This window comes from Arachis ipaensis, chromosome B9 (assembly GCF_059453495.1).
Source record: "Arachis ipaensis isolate K30076 ecotype BB chromosome B9, ASM5945349v1, whole genome shotgun sequence".
Taxonomy (NCBI): domain Eukaryota; kingdom Viridiplantae; phylum Streptophyta; class Magnoliopsida; order Fabales; family Fabaceae; genus Arachis; species Arachis ipaensis.
The window spans coordinates 155,978,150-155,987,071 of NC_142444.1; the positions used below are offsets into that span (position 1 = coordinate 155,978,150).

The following is an 8,922-nucleotide window of genomic DNA, read 5'->3' on the forward strand; positions in this document are numbered from 1 at the left end:
CTGTGCATCATAGGTAACTACTTATAAATGCAACTAACTTAAATTTATGCGGTGGTTATTTCACTGGTTCGCTTAAGCAAGTGTTAGATAGTTTAAATCTCATCTTGTACATATAATAACTCATTAGTAATCTTTTAAATAGAATTTCGATCTGCAACAAATTAGTCTTTAACTACTTATAAATGCTTTGGAAGTTGACATCTCCGATGGCAAAACGAAATCAGAGTTTTACAGTAAGACACACAATGCACAACGCATTGAGTAGTACGTTTTAATATAACAGGAAAAAATGAACAATTGACAAGAAAATTTCATATCAACACAAGCAAGTTACATTGTACAAAAGAAAATCTGGGATGGGACCAAAAATAAATAAGTAAATCAGAAGCCAGATGACTCAACCAATGAGGAATATGATGCATTCTCATCCAAGTTTGTGGGTTTCTTAGTGCTGGTTTTTCTTGATGCTCCATCAGTGTTCTTACCAATTGGCCCCACCTCCAAACCTACGGTCTCGCATAATGCTACTCTTTCCTGTTTTGCTAGATCCATGTCGCCATCCCAGCAAGTGTTGCATATGATTTCTAGTGCTCTCTCAATCTTGTCTTGAGCTACAAGATTCCCATTTTGTAGCAGGACAAGGTACGCCTGTTCAGCTGCTGCTTTTCGAATCTGGTTTACAACAAAAGCGAGAAGGAAAGAATGAGAAAACAAAAAACAAGATTGTGCATTGTTTGTAACTGCTGATATGCTTTTAAGCGAAAATCACCTTAGGGTACCGATGCACAAGAAAAGAAACAAGTTGAGAAAAGGCCCTCATATTGATTGGTTCCAGTACTGAAGCTACATAACCAAGTATTGCAATACCAGCATACAACTTAGAGAAGTCTTAGGATCCCTTCAGTTCGATTGCAAGAAACTCCAGAACTTCAGCACAAAAAGTTGGAGTGTTGACCTAAAAATAAATTTTGAGCAATGCTAGGGACCAGCAACTTTTGTGATTGGTAGCCATTAAATAGCCATCAATGATGATTTAATGGTGTGAGATTTTATCTAATGACTCACCTTTTTCTATTGGTTACATGCTGGCCAAAATTCAATAAAATTGCTGGTCCCTTAGACTTTTTTAGACTTTTCCATAAAGTTTATAGATAAAATGAATTATCATCAAACATCATCATATAGAGTATAAAAACAAGAGAAATACTAGGTGAACAAGTTATTTTTGTAACCAAGTCTTTTTTTTTTTTTCCTTATGTGTCTCCTCTTTATTGTGCCAATAAGCTATTAGATCAACTTGGTTGAACTTTGGTACTTAGTCATGTAGCATCACCATAAAAACAATAGATAGATCCAAAGCCTTCCCCCGGTTCAGTAGAAAACACTCATAAGCAGCTATTTGCTACAGAAGAAAATGGGATACAACAACAACAACAAAGCCTTGTCCCACTAAGTGGGGTCGGCTACATGAATCAAACGACGCCATTGTGCTCTGTCATGTATCATGTCTACAGAGAGACCGTTTACATGTAGATCTCGTTTGACCACCTCATGGATGGTCTTCTTAGGTCTTCCTCTGCCTTTCGCCCTTTGTCCATCTTCCATCTCATCCACCCTCCTGACTGGATGTTCTATCGGTCTTCTTCCCACATGTCCAAACCACCTGAGACGCGATTCAACCATCTTTTCCACAATGGGTGCTACTCCAACTCTCTCCCTTATATCTTCATTCCTTATTTTATCCAATCGCGTATGACCACTCATCCATCTCAACATCTTCATCTCTGCCACACTCAACTTATGTTCGTGCTCCCCTTTAACCGCCCAACACTCCGTACCATACAGCATAGCCGGTCTTATAGCGGTGCGATAGAATTTACCTTTAAGTTTTAAAGGCACTTTTTTGTCGCATATAAAACCAGATGCACTTCGCCATTTTGACCAACCTGCTTGGATCCTATGATTTACATCATGTTCAATCTCTCCATTATCCTGTATGATGCACCCAAGATACTTAAAACTTTTAACTTTTCGCAGGATGTTTTCTCCAATCTTCACCTCTATATTGGAGTTTTCCCTTCTCAGACTGAACTTACATTCCATATATTCCGTCTTGCTACGGCTTATGCGCAGACCATACACTTCTAGAGCTTCTCTCCATAACTCCAACTTCTTATTTAGGTCTTCCCTTGACTCTCCCATAAGGACGATATCATCGGCAAAAAGCATGCACCATGGCACAGGCTCTTGGATGTGCTCTGTGAGTACTTCCAAGACTAATGTGAAAAGGTATGGACTTAAGGATGATCCCTGGTGTAATCCTATACCAATAGGGAATTCCTCTGTCACACCACCTTGAGTCTTCACACTAGTTGTGACCCCATCATACATGTCTTTAATTGCCCGAATATATGCGATCCTTACTCTCCTCTTTTCTAAAACCTTCCATAAGACCTCCCTTGGTACCCTATCATACGCTTTTTCCAAATCAATAAACACCATGTGTAGATCCCTTTTATTACTACGATACCTCTCCATCATCCTTCTTAATAGGTATATCGCTTCAGTGGTAGATCTGCCTGGCATAAATCCAAATTGGTTCTCTGTTACTTGTGTCTCTTTTCTCAACCTCCGTTCTATCACCCTTTCCCATAACTTCATAGTATGACTCATAAGCTTAATCCCTCTATAGTTTCCGCAACTTTGTATATCCCCCTTATTCTTGTAGATAGGTACCAAGGTGCTCTTTCTCCACTCATCAGGCATCTTCTTTGACCTTAAAATCTCATTAAAAAGCTTGGTTAACCAGTTGATGCCTTTTCCTCCAAGACCCTTCCAAACCTCAATCGGGATATTATCAGGTCCTACTGCCCTGCCATTTTTCATCTGCTTTAGAGCCTCTTTTACCTCGAAGTCTCGAATCCTTCGATAGTAGTTAAAGTTTTGATCTTCTTCCCTTGTGCATAATCGACCAAGGCTCGGAAGAGTCTTCTGTCCCTCATTAAATAACTCGTAGAAGTAGCTCTTCCACCTTTCATTAATCTTCTCCTCTTGAGCCAACACCTCTCCATCCTTATCCTTTATGCACTTAACCTGATCCAAATCTCTCGTTCTTCTTTCCCGACTCTTTGCGATTCTATATATACCTTTTTCTCCTTCTTTCGTGCCCAAAGACTGGTAGAGACCCTCATATGCTCTTGTTCTTGCTTCACTTACAGCCACTTTTGTCTCTTTCTTAGCCGCCTTATATTTTTCCCAGTTATCTGCATTGCGGCATAAAGACCACTCTTTAAAGCATTCCCTTTTTATCTTTATCTTTTCTTGTATACTCGCATTCCACCACCAGGACTCCTTGTCTCTTGGTCCTATTCCTTTAGATTCACCAAAACTTTCTTTTGCTGTTCTTCTAATAACTTTTGCCATCTCCCTCCACATCTCTTCCGCGCTTCCATTCCCATCCCACTTTGCCTCTTCTCCTACCCGTCTTAGGAAGCTTCTTTGTTCCTCCCCTTTCATCCGCCACCACCTCGTCCTTGGGTTCTTCGTATGATGTCTTTTCCTCAACTTTTGCTCAACGCGAAAATCCATGACGAGCACCCTATGTTGTGTTGTCAAACTCTCTCCCGGGATAATTTTACAGTTAATGCAAAATTTCCGGTCGACTCTCCTCAACAAGAAGAAGTCGATTTGAGAGCTTGTCATGCCACTCTTATAGGTTATAAGATGTTCGTCTCTCTTTTTAAAACATGTATTTGCGATGAGAAGATCAAAAGTTGAGGAAAAGTCCAAAATAGTTTTACCCTCGGCATTGATCACCCTGAAACCATGGCCTCCGTGAATACTCCCATATCCAGTCACTTCTCTCCCAACATGGCCATTTAAATCTCCTCCTAAGAAAATCTTATCTCCCAAAGGTATGCCTTGAACCAAACTCTCTAGATCCTCCCAAAACCTTATCTTGTGTTGTTCGTCCGAACCCACTTGCGGTGCATAGGCGCTAATCACATGGAAAGCACCTCCCTTCACTACAAGTTTGATAGAGATGATCCGATCTCTCACCCTCTTGACATCCACTACGTCTTTCTTCCACTGCTTATCCACAATTATTCCAACCCCATTCCTATTCTTCACCTTTCCTGTATACCAAAGTTTGAAACCAGAAGTATCCAACTCCCTAGCCTTTGCACCAACCCATTTCGTTTCTTGTAGGCACATAATGTTAATCTTCCTCCTTGTCACGGTGTCCACCACCTCCATGGACTTTCCTGTTAGAGTGCCTATGTTCCATGTCCCAAATCTCAACCTTCTGTCGCTTCGACCTTTACCTTTTCCTTTGTGAACTAGCTTATTTACCCTCGTCCGTTCACGAAAACGCGAGAACCCTTGCTCATTTAACACTACATCCGGGCACCGATGCAGCGGCTCTTGCTTCGACACCGTACTCGAGCCATACGGCGCGTTGCTTCCGGGCAACGACCTAGCTTTAGCGCAATAATGTCTTTGATTCATGTCATGGGGGTTCGGCTATATTTTTATGTTGGTTGCCGAAGACCTAACACAACCCTCCTCCTTTATCCGGGTTTGGGACCGGCTATGTATCGCAAGTGTAACATAGGCGGAGTTACAGAAGAAAATGGGATAATATTAGATTATTAGTTGACTCTATTTACTTTTTACCTCTGCTTTCTCACTTTTCAACATTAATGCGAAAACATGTAACAAGAAATAAATCACATTATTGCTCTTAAAAGTATGTTACAAGTGGGAATTTTGCAATGTAGATAGGGTATAAGACGTCTATATGATAAAAACATTTGATGTACAAAGACAATACAGCAACCTTCCTTCTCACACTTGTTTCCACTGAGAGGTGTGGGACCACACATATATTGCCAATAAACCAATACAAAATTATACTTCATAGACAACATGTGTAAATGGAAATTTAGATAACCTACTAACAGGGAAATTGAAAAATAAAGAGAACAAATGTAGACTATCCTCCATGTTAAGGAATACCTTTTTGCTGAATAGAGTCTCAATGGTCTGAAATACAGATTAAGTTCATCAGTACATGAGATTTATGCAGTAATTAGAGCAAATCGATTTATGCATAAAAATTCATATCTCATAACAGAGAAGGCAAGCAACCAGTATTATTTTATATATACAACAAAAGGAAATAGGCTAAAAGTAAGGATATTTTAAGTATTGATGATAAGGAGTGTGCTCAAATGTACTCTAAACGCAAGAACATATAAATGGCTAGCAATTCTTAGAAGAGTGATCCTTCAGCTACAACCTATGGTTTAGTACTGGGCTATCATGGGTAATCTTTATGCTATATCCTAAGGCATATCAACTACACACAGTTTTAATCAAAAACTGTCTTTCACATCAGGAATTTCAGCCTATCCCAAGAAAGAAAAGCTATAAAATAGAAACATCAAGAAACTTTCAGTTTAAGAAGAAAGAATAGTTAAGCATTACTAAGGTAACTTAATACCTTTAAAGATGGTATGATAACTCTATCACATTTCTCATATTGTTGGAGAACCCACAGGATGTCAACAGATAGCATGTACTCCCTGGACATTCTTGTATTATGTTCTTCAGATTCAACCCCTTCTAGATACTCCAATAGTTCTGAGAGCGATATCTTCTTCAAAGAATCTTGCAACCCTCCAATAGAGATAACCAATCCAGATAGCACATCTCTGCTATAACAACCAAATTGAAGTAACTGAACAAAGCATGGATAAGAGTAGGAAGGGACCTGCATCAAAACCGTGTTCACCAAAAAGCAATATAATCAATGCTACCAACATTAAGAACTGATAAAAAAAAATCCATAAACTTACGGCCCATTTCGGTTCTGCTTTCTTAGGAATGATTTCTTCTAATTTTTCTCGAAAAGGTATATATGGAATATATATCATCTGGTTATACAAAATTCTGTGGAGAACATTGGCAGCTGCTTCTCTCAACTTATCCATCTTCTCTACGGCTTGCTTACAAATTCCTCTAATTAAACTGGTAGCAAGATTTTCATCAAATAATAAAAGCTCTTGGTTGTTCTTAGGCAAGTTATCATTTAAAGGCTGCACTAAAGATTCAATTTCCTTAACATCTGATGTTCCAGACAAGGAGGCTGACTTATCTATCTTACAAAGCATATATGTACATTTTTCAAGGCCATCTAATGCAGCCTCACGAACCCAAGAACCAACATCACCTCGGTTATCAACAGAATAGTCATCAAGAGCTTTAAATAAACTCATCATCACCTCATTCTTTATTAGAACAGACAGAGAAATATCATTCTCAATAAGAGATGTTGCTGCATCTTCTCTTCCACTAATTAATGTTTCACATATTGATATGAGCCCTCTGACAGCATTTACACGTGCTTCAGCATCTCTGTCTTCAGGGTTTTTCTGCATATAGGAAAAAGTTATATAACATAAGCACCGGAAGCCAAGACAGTATAACGAAATAATAAACAGGATTTGCAACTGTGTAAAGCACCTCAATTGCACAACAGCCACAAAGCTTCAAAGCCACATTTCTCCACTGGCCAGCCAATAACTCATATGGCAAAACACCAATTGCCAATGCAGATCCTCTCCTTACAGCTACGTTTGAATCGGTCAGCATATTGAGGTACTTTACTGTCACATCACTTGTACCTTTATTATCTGAAGCAAGTACGCCAGGATAAAATGTTTAAGGGCTTTAACAGCGGCATTCTGTAAATCATATGAAGATTATTCTAGTCACGTATAACATCCAACAAAAATGGCATATTGGAATTACCCAAAAAATCGATCCTACAAATTACTTGTAACAAAGGGGCAGGACCTGTATCTGAGAATTAGGATGTCTTAGATTCTCATTCACAGTATCAAGCAAGCTTCTCTTTATCTTTTCTGATAAAGCCACTTTAGATATGGAAATACATTCAATAAATCTAGAAACAGCTGAACGCATTATCTCTCCTCCCTTTCCACGATAAAGCCGTGCTTTCTCAATTGCAGGAACAACACCAGCAAGAGTTTTTTGCTTATCTGTCAATGACAATAAAAATGTCACATTTCTGCTAAAAATTGTATAAAATTTTGAAACTCATTACCTTAAACTCATAATAGCTGTATATATTTCAGTACTAAGAGTTCTATACAGTTTCCTCTTATTTTTCCCTTTCTTTTATTTTAATAGAACAGGTTTGTTTCACTACCACTAATAACAGCATAATAAGAAGTTACAAGAAGAAAGTACCAACCAGAAGGAAGAGCATAGCTGCATTGATGTAAAGCCAGAACCAGCTCCCCAGTTGCTAGAGTAGCCCCATGGCGCATGCACAAATCAGATGAAAGAGTCCAAGGAATTAACTTTTCCATGACAATGTTTGCAAAATACTGAGGGTCATATTTTACAAGAAAAGAAAGAGCCTCTGCAGCAAGTTCTCGCAAGCTTTTATCCTAAAGATAAATTGAAACAACACAGTAAAAGGAATAACCATAAACTGTTAATAACTGAGAGAATATGAACAAATTTATCCCCAAAATATGACATAATGCAAGGATTTGTGTGCATGTGTGACAAAAATTCAAGGAATAATATTACTTAGAAGGAAAAATATAATGGACAAAATTAACAGGTTCTATTATCCTCTGTAGTCACATCTATAGAATAGAAGAGTTTTACATTGGAAATAACTCCTTTTTCATTTTTTTCCCCCTACTTTAAAATTAAATCTAATTTCATATTAGTAAACCATAAAGCATACGCATTCCGGGAAGATTCCCAATGTTGCTTTGCTGTGTATGATTTCCCTATAACAATTTTATTATTCAATGTGCAGAAATCAGGATCAACTTATATTACTTGGAAGGTAAACTAGAATGCAAGTGCAATTAGGGTTAACATGTGAGCAATTGAGCTCGAAGTAAAGCATACCCAGTGGCAAATTTTTCTATCCAGCAGGTCATCCACGAATGGAAGAAGATATCCTTCATACTGAGCAATGAAGACGGCAGCGTGAAGATAGGAGTGTATTCGAGAAGAAAGTGAGAAATAGTCTGCAGTATTCACTATGTCAATGCCATGTGGATAATTCCCTTGCCGTCCAACATTCTCCTGAAAAGCAGCTGCTGCAGTTAACCTAAGATCACAGGTTGATTAGGACATTCTGTTCACGTGGAATGATGGAATGAATCTCAACCATTCTAGAACAAAATCAAGTCACAAGAAGGGCGTGAAAGATAAATGGAGACCTCACGGTCATAGCATGCCACTGTAAGGAGGTGTGGGGCAAGGTGTTCTAAGATGCTCCTCATATCTGCATGATAATATGAACGCCCAAATGCCCAACATACATATGCAGCTGCATCACGTACATGAGAACCAACACTCTGTGGACCTCTCCGAACATCATAGTGTAGCGCCTGATTAAAAAAAAAAAGAAAAGTCTAGCGGGCAGCAACTTTTGTATTTTCTAGCCAGCACTTAACCATCAAAACAAAAGTGAGTGATCTTCCACCATTAGATTAAATCTCACAACATTAAAAATATTATTGATAGCCAATTGATGGTTACAAAACACCAAAATTGCTACCACTAGCATTCCTCAATAAAATTTGTTTTAAAATTTCAACCATTACATAGCTGTTGTATCTCAAACGACTGCTCAACATAGTTCAAACTTCAAATTTAGAAGAAAACAACAACGAAACAAATCTTTGGCAACAACAGCAATGAATAAGGGAAAACTATCATCATTAACATTGCAGTAAAGAGTCTAGTTAAATCAAAAGTGTGATTGGAAGGATTTATCAGCTAAAGCTAATAATAACGATAGTAGTAATAATAATCATAACAATGATAATAATAATAATAGTAATAATAATAATAATAACAATA

At 38.2% G+C, this 8,922-nt stretch overlaps 1 pseudogene across 1 annotated transcript; it reads right to left on the minus strand.

Moving 5' to 3' along the window:
- Window positions 1-381: 381 nt before the first annotated feature.
- On the minus strand, window positions 382-8,696 carry LOC107616186 (tubulin-folding cofactor D-like; annotated as a pseudogene). The gene is made up of 11 exons (XR_015899752.1): window positions 8,664-8,696; window positions 8,249-8,447; window positions 7,960-8,153; window positions 7,283-7,481; window positions 6,862-7,067; window positions 6,529-6,749; window positions 5,862-6,437; window positions 5,507-5,776; window positions 4,998-5,046; window positions 770-978; window positions 382-672 (listed from the first exon to the last, which is right to left on the minus strand). The product of XR_015899752.1 is annotated as a tubulin-folding cofactor D-like (transcript).
- Window positions 8,697-8,922: the final 226 nt, after the last annotated feature.